The sequence below is a fragment of the Balaenoptera musculus genome, chromosome 3 (assembly GCF_009873245.2).
Source record: "Balaenoptera musculus isolate JJ_BM4_2016_0621 chromosome 3, mBalMus1.pri.v3, whole genome shotgun sequence".
Taxonomy (NCBI): Eukaryota; Metazoa; Chordata; class Mammalia; order Artiodactyla; family Balaenopteridae; genus Balaenoptera; species Balaenoptera musculus.
This window is the reverse complement of record NC_045787.1, coordinates 109,130,686-109,147,370: the sequence shown is the minus strand read 5'-3', so window position 1 is coordinate 109,147,370 and position 16,685 is coordinate 109,130,686. Positions and strand designations below refer to the sequence as shown.

General features: G+C 38.8%; 1 protein-coding gene across 5 annotated transcripts in view; it reads right to left on the bottom strand.

The window, feature by feature from the left end:
• The window catches only part of RAD50 (RAD50 double strand break repair protein), a 244,454-nt gene that overhangs the window by 88,935 nt on the left and 138,834 nt on the right, over positions 1 to 16,685 (bottom strand). The window contains exon 1 of one of the 5 annotated variants that reach the window (XM_036846300.1): positions 3,685 to 3,706. The exons of the other annotated variants lie outside the window; for them this stretch is intronic. The gene's annotated coding sequence lies outside the window, so the exon portion shown is untranslated. Of the gene's footprint in view, positions 1 to 3,684; positions 3,707 to 16,685 lie in introns of those variants that run through there. 5 annotated transcript variants of the gene reach the window in all.

The window sequence follows — 16,685 nt, the reverse complement described above, 5'->3', positions numbered from 1 at the left end:
CAAATAAAAAATAAATAAGTAAATGACAAGGATGCCCATTCTCATCTCTTTTATTCAACGCAGTATTGGAAGTCCTAACCACAGTAATCAGACAAGAAAAAGAAATAAAAGGTATCCAAATTGGAAGGGAAGAGGTAAAACTGTCATTATATGCAAATGATAATATATATAGAAAACCTTAAAGACTCCACACGAAACCTGCTAGAACTGATAAATTCAGCCAGGTAGCAGGATACAAGATTAACATACAGAAATCGGTTGCGTTTCTTTACACCAGCAGTGAAATATCAAAAAGGGAATGTAAAAAAACAATACCTTTTAAAATTGTAACCCCGGGACTTCCCTGGTGGCGCAGCAGTTAAGAATCCACCTGCCAATGCAGGGGACACAGGTTCAATCCCTGGTCCGGGAAGATCCCACATGCTGCAGAGCAACTAAGCCCATGTGCCACAACTACTGAGCCTGTGCTCTAGAACCCGCAAGCCACAACTACTGAGACCACATGCCGCAACTACTGAAGCCTGTGCGCCTACAGCTCCGGCTCTGCAACAACAGAAGCCACCGCAATGAGAAGCCCGCACACTGCAATGAAGAGTAGGCCCCTCTCGCCACAACTAGAGAAAGCCGGAACGCAGCAACGAAGACCCAATGCAGCCAAAAATGAATGAATAAATAAATAAAATTTTTAAATGATAATAAAATAAAATCGGAACCCCAAAAATAAAATACTTAGGAATAAACCTCACCAAGGAGGTGAAAGACTTATACACTGAGAACTACAAAACATTAGTAAAAGGAAAGCTGAAGATGATTCAAAGAATGAAAGACATCCCACGCTCTTGGATGGGAAGGAATTAATACTGTTAAAATGGCTATACTACCCAAAGCAATCTACAGATTTAATGTTATCCTTATCAAATTACCCATGACATTTTCCCCAGAACTAGAACAAATAATCCTAAAATGTATCTGGAACCATAAAAAGTCAGAATGTGCAAACAATCCCTGAGAAAAGAACAAATCAGGAGGCATAACCCTCCTAAAACTCAGACAATACTACAAAGTTACAGTAACAAAGCCGCATGGTATTGGCACAGAAAGAGATATATGGATCAATGGAACAGAATAGAGAGCTCAGAAATAACCCACACACCTATGGTCAATTAATCTTCAACAAAGGAGACAAGAATATACAATGGAAAAAGACAGTCTCTTTCAGCAAGTGTGGGAAAGCTGGACAGCCATATGTAAATCAATGAAGTTAGAACCACCCTCTCACCCATACACAAAAATAAACTCAAAATGGCTTCTTAAGACTTAAAAACGTTAAGACATGACACCATAAAACTCCTAGAAGAGAACACAGGCAAAACATTCTCTGACATTAAATTTGTAACAATGTTTTCTTAGGTCAATCTCCCAAGGTAACAGAAATAAAAACAAAAATAAACAAATGGGACCTAATCAAACGTACAAGCTTTTGCACAGCAAAGGAAACCACAAACAAAACGAAAAGACAACCTACAGAATGGGAGAAAATATTTGCAAACAATGTGACTGACAAGGGCTTAATTTCCAAAATATACAAATGGCTCATACATCTCAACAACAGAAAAAAACAACCCAATCCAAAAATGAGCAGAAGACCTAAATAGACATTTCTTCAAAGAAGAAATACGGATGGTCAATAGGCACATGAAAAGATGCTTAACATTGCTAATTATTAGAGAAATGCAAATCAAAACTACAATGAGGTACCACCTCACACCAGTCAAAATGGCCATCATTAAAAAGTCTATAAATAACAAATGCTGGAGAGGGTGTGGAGAAAAGGGAATCCTCCTACACTGTTGGTGGAAATGTAAGTTGGTGCAGCCACTGTGGAAAACAGTATGGAGGTTCCTCAGAAAACTAAAAATACAATTACCATATGATCCAGCAATCCCACTCCTGGGCATATATACAGACAAAATTATAATTCAAAAAGATACACATATCCCAATGTTCACAGCAGCAATATCCACAATAGCCAAGACATGAAAACAACTTAAATGTCCACCGACAGATGAATGGATAAAGAAGATGTAGTACATATATACCATGGAATACTACTCTGCCATAAAAAAGAATGAAATAATGCCATTTGCAGCAATATGGATGTAACTAGAGATTATCATACTAAGTGAAGTAAGTCAGAAAGAGAAAGACAAATACCATATGATATCACTTATATGTGGAATCTAAAATATGATACAGGGACTTCCCTGTTGGCACAGTGGTTAAGAATCCGCCTGCCAATGCAGGGGACACCGGTTCGATCCCTGGTCCGGGAAGATCCCACATGCCACAGAGCACCTAAGCCCGTGTGCCACAACTGCTGAGCCTGTGCTCTAGAGCCCGTGAGCCACACTACTGAGCCTGCATGCCACACCTTCTGAAGCCCACACACCTAGAGCCCATGCTCCACAACAAGAGAAGCCACCGCAATGAGAAGCCCATGCACCACAACAAAGAGTAGCCCCAGCTCGCTGCAACTAGAGAAAGCCTGTGCACAGCAACTAAGACCCAATGCAGCCAAAAATAAAAATTAAATAAAATAAATTTTAAAAAAATAATAATAAAAACTAAAATATGACACAAATGAACCTACCTATGAAATAGAAACAGAATCATGGACATGAGAACAGACTGGTGGTTGCCAAGGGGGAGGGGGTTGGAGGAGGGATGGAGTGGGAGGTTGGGGTTTGCAGATGTAAACTTTAATATACAGAATGGATAAACAACAAGGTCCCACTGTATAGCACAGAGAACTACATACAGTATCCTATGATAAACCATAATAGAAAAGAATATGAAAAAAAGAATGTATATATATATATATGTATAACTGAATCACCTTGCTGTACAGCAGTTAACACAACATTGTAAATCAACTATACTTCAGTGAAAAAAAAAAAAAGACATACAGATGGCCATCAGGCACATGAAAAGATGCCCATCATCACTAATTATTAGAGAAATGCAAATCAAAACTACAATGAGGTATCATCTCACACTGGTCAGAATGGTCATCATCAAAAAGTCTAGAAACAATAAATGCTGGAGAGGGTGTGGAGAAAAGGAAACCCTCCTACACTGCTGGTGGGAATGTAAATTGGTACAGCCACTATGAAGAACAGTATGGAGCTTCCTTAAAAAACTAAAAATAGAGCTACCATATGATCCAGCAATCCCACTCTTGGGCATATATCTGGAGAAAACCATGATTCGAAAGGATACATGCACCCCAAAATTTACTGCAGCACTATTTACAATATCCAAGACATGGAAGCAGTGTAAATGTCCATCCACAGATGAATGGATAAAGAAGATGCGGTAATATATATATACAGTGGAATATTAGCCATAAAAAAGAACAAAATAATGCCATCTGCAGCAACATGAATGGACCTAGAGATTATCATACTAAGTGAAGTAAATCAGACAAAGAAAAATATATGATATCACTTATACATGAATGTAAAAAACCTTATTTACAAAACAGAAACAGACTCACAGACTTCAAAAACAAACTTATAGTTACCAATGGGGAAAGGGTGGTGAGGGGGGAGGGACTAAATTATGAGGTTGGGATTAACAGATACACAGTACTATATATAAAATAGATAATCAACAAGGACCTACTGTACATCACAGGGAACTCTACTCATGGGAAAAAAATCTGAAAAAAATAGACATATGTATATGTATAAATGAATCACCTTGCTGTATACCTGAAACTAACACAACACTGTAAATCAACTATATTCCAATATAAAGTAAAAAAGATTTTTTAAGTAAATTAAAAAAATACATAAGAAGGAAAAGAATACTGTTTGATTTACTAGAACTGTATATCTACCTCCATTATTCAGCATCATTAGGAGATCAGCTATGTGGATTTTTCAAATAAATGAATTTTATCCTTTTATGTACCAAAAGTGTTTTTTAAAATATTTTAAAAAACAATCACAAGCTTACAGAAAAGTAGAAATACAGTATACACCATGACTTTTCATCATCACCCAAACCACTTGAGAATAAGCTGCTGATCTGATATCCCAACATTGATATTTCCTATAAAACATGGCATTTTCAACCATAAAATCAGGAAATTGAGAGTGATATATTACTACCCATATGGTCCTCAGATCCCATTCAATTTTTCCAATTCTTCAATATGTCCTTTACAACAATAGGATCCAGTTCAGAATTACACACAGTATTAACATTGTTCAGAATTACACATTGTTGTCATGTCTCTTTACTTTCTTTCAGTCTGGAACAGTTCCTCAGATTTTCTCTTTCATGACTGGTAATTTAAAAAATTACCATATGTTTTTTATAGAATATCTCCAAATTTGGATTGCCTAATATTTCTTCAGGACGAATCAGATTATGCATCTTTGCAGCAATATTACAGAAGTGATGATATGTTCCTTACATTGCATCTTATTGGATGGGCACGATTTCAATTTATTTCATTACTGAGGATGTTACCTTCAATCTCCTGGTAAAGGTGGTTATCTACCAGGAGATATTCCTGGCAGAATATTATTTTTCTACTTTGCTGTTAATAAATATTTGGGAAAGAGATACACTGAGACTGTGTAAATGTCTCATAACCTCATCAAGCTTTTCCTCCATTAGTTTTAACATCTCTATTAATGTTTCTTAAATGAATGATTACTGTGATAGCTATCAAAGAGTAATTTTCTAATTCCATTATTCCTCCTACACTTATTAGTTAAGATTCTACTATAAGGAAGGGTTTTGTCCTTCACACCCGCCCCAACCGCCACCTTGGTTTTCATTTTTTAAATATCACTATGGACTCATGCATTCCTCTCTTGGGCTCCAATTCCCAACCAGGTTTTTGTGGATGCCCTCCTCTCTCAGCCTCATCTACTGGTTTTTGCGGGTTTTTTAAAATAAATTTATTTATTTATTTTTGGCTGCGTTGGGTCTTTGTTGCTGCACGCAGGCTTTCTCTAGTTGTGGCCAGTGGGGGCTACTCTTTGTTGTGGTGCACGGCTTCTCATTGCGGTATCTATCTTTTTGTTGTGGAGCATGGCTCTAGGCGCATGGGCTTCAGTAGTTGTGGCACGTGGGCTCAGCAGTTGTGGCTCGCGGGTTTAGTTGCTCCGCAGCATATGGGATCTTCCTGGACCAGGGCTCGAACCCATGTCCTCTGCATTGGCAGGTGGATTCTTAACCACTGTGCCATCAGGGAAGTCCCTCATCTACTGGCTTTTGGACCTCCATCATGGTGTATTATCTTTATATATTGCTGACTTTGATTTGCTAATATTTTGTTATTGATTTTTGCATGCATGAGAGTTACCCATCTGTAGTTTTCTTATAATGTCTTTGGTTTTTGGTAACACAGTAATACTACCTTCATAAAATGAGTTGGGACATAGTTCCTTTGCCTCTTTTCTGAAAGAGTTTATGTAGAACTGACACTATTTCCTCCTAAAATGTTTTGTACAACTCACCAGTAAAATCATCACAACCTGAAGTTCTTGTTAAGTTTTTAACTACAAATCAACTTCTTTAGTAGGCATATTTCTTCTTGCGTAAGCTTTGGTAGCTTATGTTCTTAAAGGAATTTTTCCACTTCATCTAAGTTACTGAATTTATTGGCATAAACCTGCTAGCAGTATTCCCTTATTACCTACATAATGTCTGTAGGATCCACAGTGATGTTGCCTCTTTCATTCCTAATACTGGTAACTTATGGCTTTTTTATCACTTTGCTTAGAGGCTTATTCATTTTATTGATTCTTTTTTTTAAAGAACCATCTTCTGGTTTCACTGGTTTTCTCTGTCTCTGTATTCGTATCACTGATTTTTGCTCTTATCTTTAATTTCCCTCCTTTACTTATTTTGAATTTAATTAGCTCTTCTTTTTCAAGTTTCTTAAGATAGAAGCTCAGGTAATTAATTCTAGACATTTTTTCTTTTCTAATATAAACATTTTATTCTATAAATTTCTAAGCATTAGTTAGCTGCATTCCACAAATTTTTTGTATGATATGCTTTTATTTAAAGTATTTTTGAATTTCCTTCATGATCCCTTTTTGATCCATGGGTTATTAGAAATGTCTGCCTAATGTTCAAATATCTGGGGATTTTCTGTTATTGATTTCTAGTTGAATTCTGCTGTGGTCAGAGAACACAATCTGTATGACTTCAATCCTTTAAATTTGTTTTCACTTGTTTTATGGTTCAAATATTTGTGAATGTTTTACAGTGTTTGAAATAATGTGTATTCTGCTGTTCACTGGTAGAATGTCCTATAAACATCAATTAGGCTATTTGATTAATTGTATTAAAGTTTTCCACGTCCTTCTGATATTTTGTCTACTCTTTCTGTTCTTTACCAAAGGGGTATTGAGATCTCCAACTATAATTGCAGATTTGTCTATTTCTCCTTTAGTTCCATAGATTTTTTTGCCTCTTCCATATCAAAGCTCTACATTTAGAGTTGTTATATCCTCTTGGTGAACTGACTCCTTTATCATCATAAAACATCACTTCTTATGCCAATGTTACTAGTTCTGCAGTACACTGTCTGATATTAATATAGCCGACTCAGTTTTCTTTTTATTAGCTGGCATATTTTAGTATGCCAACTAAAGGATTTTCCATCCTTTTACTTTTAACCTATCTGTATTATTATATTTAAGAACACATTATTCCCTCTAAAAATAATACAATGAATGTATATGCAAAACAGAAACAGAGTCACAGATACAGAAAACAAATTTGTGGTTACCAAAGTGGAGGGGAGAGGGACAATCAGAGGTATAGGATTAACAGATACAAACTACTACATATAAAATAGATAAGCAACAAGAATACACTGTATAGCACAAGGAACTTTACCCATTTTCTTGTAAAAACCTATAACGGAGTATAATCTGCAAAAATACTGAATCACTATGCTGTGCACCTGAAACTAACACAATATTGTAAATCAACTATACTTCAATCAAAAAAAAAAAAACCCCACTGGTATTCCTTTGCTTTATTTAGGTCTTTTTGTTATATCTTCTATTCCATTCATTAAACTTCACGTTTTCCTTTCCATCTGTCTACATATTTACAGATTTGTAATTTAAGATCGTCTGCTAATTCTGTCATCTCTTTCATTTTTATCTATTTCTATGATTTCATTTTCACCTGGATATGGGTTCCTTGCATGCCTGGTAACTTCTGATTGTGAATTTTACATTGTTGAATGAATAATTTTGTTTTACTCCTTTAATGAGTGTTGAATTTGGTTCAGGCACGCAGCTAAGTTTCTTGAGGCTTGATCCTTTTTTTTTTTTTTTGGATGCACCACGCAGCATGCAGAACTTCCCTCCCAGGGATCAAACCAGGGCCCCCTGCAGTGGAAGCACGGAGTCTTTTAACCACTGGACCTCTGGGGAAGTCCAATATTTAATGGTGGATATTGTTTCTTTATTTGGCCGAGCTGCACAGCTTACAGTATCTTAGTTTCCTGACCAGGGATTGAACCCGTGCCCTCGGCAGTGAAAGTGCGGAGTCCTAACCAATGGATCACCAGGGAATTCCTTAGAAGCCTGTCCTTTTGAACGTTTGTTTTAAGGTTTGTAAGGGGGCATCTACAGAACCTTTACTCTAGGACTAATTTCGTATCACTTCCCCTCAGCCTCAAGAACCTCCTTTAACATTTCTTAAATGGTAAAGATCTGCTGGTAACTAATACCTCTACCTTTTTTTTTTTCCCAATCAGAAAATGTTCTCCATTTCATCTTCATTTTGAAGGATATTTTTGTTGTATACAGAATTTTAGATTAATTTTTATTCCCCCAGCACTTTAAAGATGCTGTCTCCACTATCTCATGGCTTGGAAATTTTTGATGAGAAGTCAAAAACATTATTTTTTCCCCTCTGCATAATGTGTTACTTTTTCCTCAGTCTGCTTTTAAGATTCACCTCTGGTTTTCACAGCAAGTTTAGTATAATATGCAAATATAAGGTGTTTGTTTATGCTGCTTGTTATGTGTTGAGCTTCTTGGGTCTTTTTTATAATTTTATTTCTCTGTTGGGATCTTTCCCACATTACGGCCAATTTCCTTCAAATTCTTGAACTTATGTGTCATAGCTTTTAAAATCCTTGTCTGCTATTCCAAAATTTGTCATCTCTGGATATGTTTCTATTCACTTTTCCTCTCAGTTATGGATTACATTCGTTTCTTCATATACACACTAATTTTTTATTATATCCTGGACATTGTAGATGCTACAATGTGAGTTTGGATTGTCCTGACTTCCTTTAAAAAGTGCTGAGTTTTGTGCTAGAAGGCAGTTAATTTATTGGCTACTCAGCTTGATTCTGTCAAAGCTTGTTTTAGGATTTGTTAGGATGGCCTTTCTGAGGCCTCAACAGAATACTAAGGAGTTCCACAAGCTCCTCCTACTCTGGCATATCATGACTCAAATGTCTCCCAACATTGTGTAAACTCTAGAGTCTCCATTCAGTTCACAATCCCACTCCTCTACTCCAGTAGTTGTTCACTGCTAGTCCTCACTGAATCTCATTCTGGAACACATGCAGCTTAGTATTTTGGCCCAAAGACTCATGGGCCTCCTTGTACAGATTCCTGGTGCCCCATCTCTGCACAAAAACCCCACCCCTGTACCCTGCCTCACAATTCACAACCACCTCAGCAAACCCAAACTTCTTTCTTGTTTCATCTGCCTAGTGACTCCTGTTTCTCTGTTGGGTTCTAACTCTATGCACTGAAGTTTGCAAAATATCCCTAGGTAGAAAACTAGAATAAATGTGTAGTCACCGCATATATTTCTCTTTTCTCAAAAATCACAGCCCTGCACCATCTGTTGCCCAATGCCTGAAAAGAGTGGATTCAAATATTTTTTCCAGTTTTATAGTTGTTCATCTTGGGAGCACAAGTATGATACTCACTACTCTATTGCAACCAAAATCACAAGCCCTGGATTCAGCCTTTTTTTAAAATCATAAATAACTTTTGTTGGACTTTTCATGACTTTTGGGCATAAATTTAACTTTTATATTAACTCATCAAATTGTTTAACAAATATTTATTAGGCACTTTGTAGCTTTCATTTGTTGTTTTGGTTCAAAAATGACAGGTTTTTTAAAAAAATAAATTGATTTATTTATTTTTGTCTGCATTGGGTCTTCGTTGCTGTGCGCAGGCTTTCTCTAGTTGCGGCAAGCGGGGGCTACTCTTCATCATGGTGAGCAGGCTTCTCACTGCAGTGGCTTCTCTTGTTGCAGAGCACAGGCTCTAGGCACGCAGGCTTCAGTAGTTGTGGCACACAGGCTCAGTAGTTGTGGCTCGCGGGCTCTAGAGCACAGGCTCAGTAGCTGTGGCACACGGGCTTAGCTGCTCCGCGGCATGTGGGATCTTCCCGGACCAAGGCTCGAACCCATGTTCCCTGCATTGGCAGGTGGATTCTCAACCACTGGGCCACCAGGGAAGCCCCAAAATGACAGTTTTTTCCTTTGAAGCATGGAAGACAGAGAGGTTAAACAAAGAGTAGAGAAAGGAATGTTAAACATCATCATAAGAGAAGTACAGGTTGCTTTGGGAGCACAAAGTAGGGGCATCTAACCTATTTAGGAGAGTTCTGGGAAGGTTTTCTAAAGGAAGTGAATATTTAAACTGAGACCCGAAAGAGATAAGCAAGAGTTCACAGATGAAAAGATCTGAGTCACTGAATGGCTAAAGTAATTTCAGAATGTTTGGTGCAGAAAGTAGGGAAAAGGGAAGTAAAGACAGAAAATGGTTTCAGTAATTAAAAGCTTTCTGAAACATGTTAAGGGTTTTGGACTTAAAGCAATGGAAAATCACTAAAAGGTTTAATCCAGGGGAAAAGCATGCAAGAGATATGCATTTTTAGAAGAATCATTTTGTCTTTAGGGTAAACAGACTGGACTGAGGCAAGATAGGAAGCTGAGAGTAATCCAGGAGAAATTCAGGATATAGACATCTCAGTGAGGAGGTAGCCAGAGATTGATATTCAGCTTTTAGAGCCCAGGGACTTGACCCTATCATTTTGTTAGGGGAACCACTGACTGAAACCGCCAACCCTGGCCAGGCCCCACAGTAACCACTTGCATGAGTTATCTTACAACGGGAGGCCCTGGTAAGGAATGCATAACTAAACAAGCTACCACCTACTGGAAGAACTCGGGAAAAGTCAAAAGGAGAGAGGAGACACCAGTCCATACGTCCTACCAACCTCCTAGAATCCTTCTCACTGGACTGTATCTTGGCTGAGCGATGTGTGAGCCACCAGGAAGGACACTGAGTCAGAACGACTGGCCAGAGACAACCAAGAAACTAACCCCACTACCAAAAAAACCTGAGACTTGCGAGCCACGCGGCTGAGGCAGTTCTCCTGGGTTCCCTTACCCTACTGCTCTCCGCCCGGGTGCCCCTTGCCAATAAAGTCTCTTGCTTTGTCAGCACGTGTGTCTCCTCAGACAATTCATTTCCCTTCCTCTCGGGCCTGGAAGGGGTCCCCCTTCCTGCAACAATTTCATCCCAAGGAAAGTAGCTGCTGAGGTCTTAGTCCACAGTAGTTAAACAAAGGATTTTTCCATCTATGTACCAGAAAATGAGTTAATTTGTTTACAATGTGCCTGACTAGCAGGCCAAACACACATATTTGTTCTCCTGGCATCTACCTTTCTGTCAAGTATCAAAAGAGTAAATGTAATTCAGAGAAGGGGTATCTTGTAGCATTTCAAGCACAATATTGTTGTTGATGCTCTTACTGAAGAAGAATCACTTCAAAAAGAGTAATTTAGATTGAGCTAATTTATGAGGGCAGAGAAACACTTTAGAACAATATCTATCCAAAATAAAAAAATAAATAAAATAAAATAAAATAAAATAAGTCCTTCTCTTTCCAAACAATCTAGTTGTAAAACCATTAGATGTGGCAGAAGAAGGTACATGTCCACGCTGGCTGAAGGTGGGGGGACATGGTAGCTCAACAGAGAGCATGCTGAGCTTGAGCAGGCTAAGAAGGGTATCCATATGGGGAGATAGCTTGGCACAGAGTTTCAAAAGTCCAAGGGTGTCAGTTCAAGCCGGATAAAAAGGGCATCTGTGAGTATGGATGACCAAGCTCAGGAGGAGGAGGCCGATGTCCATACTGGGAGAAGGCATGATGTGGGGATTCAGAGCCTGACAACACTGAGGGAGGAATCCACGTGACGGGGGAAGCCTGCTAGGGTAGTTCAGATCCCAGATTAGAGAGGGCATCCTTACAAGAGGCCACCTGGTAAAGAGTATTAGGGATTGAGAAAGGTAAGTAAGCTGTCCATGGGTGGGAAATGGGAGGTGGCCTTGCATGGGAAGTCAGAGCATAAGCAAAATGGGAAAACGTCCATTTGAGAGGGCCAGCATGAGGAGTTACTGCCCAAGCAGGGTGAAGAGAGCTTGCATGTGGGGGTAGAGTCGGTCCAGTATGGAGTGTTAGAGTTCTAGGGCAGTGATAGGAGATTCATTACATATGGGGGATTGATCAAATAAGTAAATGTATTAAGAATACAGTCAATTCCTTGCTTCTCACTTCCTTCATTTTATTTACCAGGCAAATGCCCAACCTTGATTAAATCCAACTTTCCAGCTTACTCAGTGCTTGCCATTGAGCAGCTGAACAAAACTGAAAAAACACAACCATAATGACTGATCTCCCTATAAATTTTCACCCACAGACCTCAAGTGACCCCCTAACACTGTCATGTAACCCTTTAACACTTCCCTAATCAATTTACTCTGAGATAAAAACTACTTTACACTTCTATTAGCCTCAATCAACCCCTTCTCCCACCCTCAGCCAATGATTTCACTTCTTTTTTCCACTTAGAATACAGAAACAATCAAAAGAGAATTGATTCATTCTCTCAGTACTAAATTTACCATATATACTCTGCCTGCCATCCTTTTACAATGGATAAACAGTGTGCACTCCTGTTAACTCCTTCAGCTGAGCAATGGATCCTATCTCTTCTTGCCTACTCAAGGATTTGCTCTGTGATTATCTTCTCCCTTGCATCAATTTTCCCTTCTATCCGGGCACTCCTATCAGTTTATAAATGCTCTAGTATCTCCCACTTTTAGGAACACAACATATGGGAGCAAAATGGGATAAAGGACAGCTGAAGAAATAAGGATCCAAACAATTTACAGTATCAGCCAAAAGCAAAACAAAACTGTTAAGATGCAGACAACAGAGAAATGAGCTTCCGAGGGTTCAGGTCAACTGAGGAGATGCAAATTAGATCAGAGGAAGAATGGAAGGACTGATGTGGCCAAATGTTTGAAAGAAGTAAAGGAGAAAAGTGGGAAGTTAGGCAAATGGAGCAACATGGAAATCAAAGTTCCTAAGAAGATAGAAACAACTGAACATAGGTAAGAAAAATTATTGAGGAGAACCAGAAAAATTCAGGCGTTTGTTTAAGACAAGGTAAACAATATTAGGTTCAGGGTCAAATTTAAACAGGGAAAAGGAAAGACAAGAGAAGCTGAAGATATAAGAGGGTGAGAAGAATTGAAATAATGAGAAGAACATAGCATATAGGGAAAATTGAGGGGATGTGGGCAATTCAGGTAAGTGGAATGGCTCCATCCACAGTAGGAGGTGCGAGTGACTCAGGAGAGAAGAGTTGATGAGCAAGTGTGGGTGGGAGCTCAGAACTGGGAAATGAGAGCAGCCAAAAAGCGGGTAGTAAGTGAAGAGAGCTAAACCACCATGGCCAGAAGAACCACAGAGAGGACATAAGCAGATAGCTGAGAAAAATAGCTCTAGAAATATGAAAGCATTTGGGATGGGTGACGAATGAGATTGGCAGAGATACTAGAGCATCAATCAACATGGAAACATCCAGAAAATACATACATACATACATATATAGAAAAACAAGAACAATAGCCAACACTCTCCTTGATCCTGCAAACCTTTTCAGCTATTGCCCTATCTCTCTTTCCACTTACAGCAAAATTCATAAGACAATTCTATGTGTTTCACTTCCTTACCTCCTGTTTTCTCAGATTACTAAAACTGGTTTTGTCAAGATCACCAATGGCCTTCCCATAGTCAAACCTGCTTCTTACTTGAACTATCGACATTTCTTTTTTTAATTTTTACTGGAATATAGTTGATTTACAATGTTTGTTAGTTTCTGCTATACAGCAAAGTGAATCAGCTATATGTATAAATATATCCCCTCTTTTTTGGATTTCCTTCCCATTTAGGTCACCACAGAGCACTGAGTACATTTCCCTGTGCTATACAGTAGGTTCTCATTAATTATCTATTTTGAGCTATTGACATATTTGACACAGCTGATGACTCCTCCTTCTTGTAACACTTTATTCTTTTGTCTTCTAAGACACTATTCTCTGTTTTCCTTACTTTACTAGTTGTTCTTTCAGCATCTTTTGCTGGCTCCTCCTCCTCTTTCTTATTTCTAAATGCTAATGTGCTCTAGGCTTAGGTCTTGGATCTCTTCTCTATATTCACTTCCTATGTGATCCCATCAGGCTTTAAGACTAACTATATACATATATAACTGTATGCATCAATGATTCCTAATTTTCTTTCTTTAACTCAAACCTCTCCCCCGGTCATACTTCTACTTACCTACTGGACATCTCCTTTGGATATCTAACAAACATCCCCAATTTACATGGGGTTTTTTCTTTTTTTTTGACTGTGCTGTGCAGCTTGTGGGATCTTAGTTCCCCAACCAGGGACTGAACCTGGGCCCCCGGCAGTGAAAGCACCGAGTCCCAACCAATGGACCACCAGGGAATTCCCATCCCAATTTACGTTTAAACTAGAGCCACCCAAATCTCCTTTTCCAGTGTTTCCTCATTACACTATTTTTCTACTTGCTCAAGTCAAAAAACTTGGAGTTCTGCTTGATGCTTCTATTTTTCTCATACATCACTACTCAAATCATTAGCTAATCTGCTGGTTCTACCTTTAAAATACAGCCCAAATCCAAGCATTTCTCATACATTCTACCATTACCACTTAATCTAACCACCAATATTTCTCACCTGGATTACCACAAAATCCCCTTTGTTAGTCTTCACCCTTCTACCCTTGCCACCTACAGACGGTCTTCTCTCAGCAGCTAGACTGATCACTTTAAAATACAGATCATGCTCTCTTCTTGCTTAAAATCTTCCAATAGATTCCTATTTAAATTAGAACCCAAGGTCCTACCAGATCTAGACCCTTCAACTACTCTAACTTAATTTTCTACCAGTCTTCCCCTACCATTTTGCTCCTTCCTGTGATTCCTTGAACACACCAAACATTCTCCTACCTCAAGGACTTTGCACTTAGTATTAACACTGACTGGAATATTCTTCCCTCAGATTTTGAGTGACTCACTCCCTGTTGAATGAATGAATAAATATTTAAAGATAATTTGTTGCTATGTAAAAAAGAGAACTTCAAGAATGAAGCAGGAGGTTCTCTCTAAATAAATCCACTTCTTACTATCAAAGAAAAAAAAAAAAAAAGAATGAAGCAGGAGGGACTTTCCCAGGGGTCCAGTGGTTAAGACTCTGTGCTTCCACTGCAGTGGGGGACAGGTCTGATCCCTGGTTGGGCAGCTAAGATCCCACATGCCACGTGGCACGGCCAAAAAAAAAAAAAAAAAGGAATGAGGCAGGAAAAACAAGTTTGGAGACTACCAGAATAATTCAAAGGGAAAAGGGTGGTGGCTTGGACCAGGAAAGGAGTAGAGATGGAATGAAGGGACATATTCTGGACATATTTTAGAAGAGTAGGTAAGAACTGCTTATGAATTAGAAACAGGATGAGATAAAGGAATCACTCAAAGGATGGCACACAGGTTTTTTGCGTGAGCAAACATGTGGATGATGATGATATTTATTAAACTGGAGAGTACTAAGGTAGTAACAGGCTTGAGAATGTGAAAGGGATGGGGGAACAGGGAACCAAAGTTCTATTTGAATATGTTAAATTTGAGATGCCCATTAAATATCAAGCAGCTGGACTATATATCTAGAGTGTAAGAAAGAAGTTAGGGCTATATATATAAATTTGGGATTCATCAGCATGTAACTGTTAGGGGAACCACTGACCGAAACCGCCCGCCCTGGCCAGGCGCTATAGTAATCACGTGCATGAGTTATCTTACAACAGGAGGTCCTGGTAAGGAAGGCGGAACTAACAAGCTACCACCAACCGGAAGAATTCCGGAAAGGTCAAAAGGAGAGAGGAGACGCCAGTCCATATGTCCTACCAACCTCCCACAATCCTTCTCGCTGGAATCCATCTTGGCTGAACGATGTGTGAGCCACCAGGAAGGACACTGCGTTAGAATGACTGGCCAGAGACAACGCGGAAACTAACCCCATTACCATAATACCCAGGACTGTGAGCCACGCGGCTGAGCAGTTCTCCTGGGTTCCCTTACCCTACTGCTCTCCGCCCAGGTGCCCCTTGCCAATAAAGTCTCTTGCTTTGTCAGCACGTGTGTCTCCTCAGACAATTCATTTCCAAGTGTTAGACAAGAGCAACATAACCAATACTTAAAGCTGTGAGAGTGAATGAGATCACCCAAGAAGAGTCAGGCAAAAGTAGACTCATCAAAGGAGACTAAAGTATGGCCAGTGAAAAAGGAGGTATGAGATTATGGTGTCATGAAAGCCAAGAGAGCAATGTTTTTTAAAAAGGGGGGAACCAACTATATCAAATCTGCAAAGAAGTTATTGAGAATTAGAAAATAACTGTTTTATCTGGCAGTATGGAGATTACTGGTGACCTTACAAGAGCAGTTTTAGTGAGGGGAAAAAAAGGAGAAAAATCTAAAAAGAGTAGGCTAAGGAGGAAAGGGGAAGCAATAAAGTGAAAACAATCAGTACACACAACTCTTGTGAATTTTGCTATAAACTGGAACAAAGTAGTAGCCAGAGGTTGATCTGCAGTAAAGGAAGAGTTTGTCTGTTTGTAGACTGGAGCTACCAGACCATGTTTATATGCTGATATAAATGATCCCCTAAAGAGGGAGAAACTGCTAATGCAGGAGCAAGGACAACTGAAAAGCAAAATGCTTGACTTGGCAAAAGGGACTGATTTGATCCAGCCTCCGAGAGGACTTAATTGACTTTAAGATAAAACAATAAACAATTTAAAGGTCTCCTCTTATAATTATTATTCTTAGACAATGAAATAGCTTTATATCATATTTTAACCAAAAAAAGAGACATGCATGATGACCAATAGCTCCTGTTATTTATGTGTTAATACCACATCAAAGGTTACAACCTACTTAGATAAAACTAAACAACTAGCTACCTGGCTACAAGTCTCCCCAAAGCGCCAGGTCCAGAATGGGTTTCAGGCTTATTCTCCTGAAAAGAAATGAGATCTATTTTGTCTATTAATGTCAGGTTGTCCAACTAACTGAGTGTATTACACCCACATCAAATCACACTGGGCTAATAGAAGCAGACATCAAAAATATATATGACCACGCCAAATGGCTCCATTCCTTTGGACAGGGTAACCCAAGCAGTGACTCTATCTGGACCAGGATCAAAATTGCTACCAAACATAACCTGGTTCTT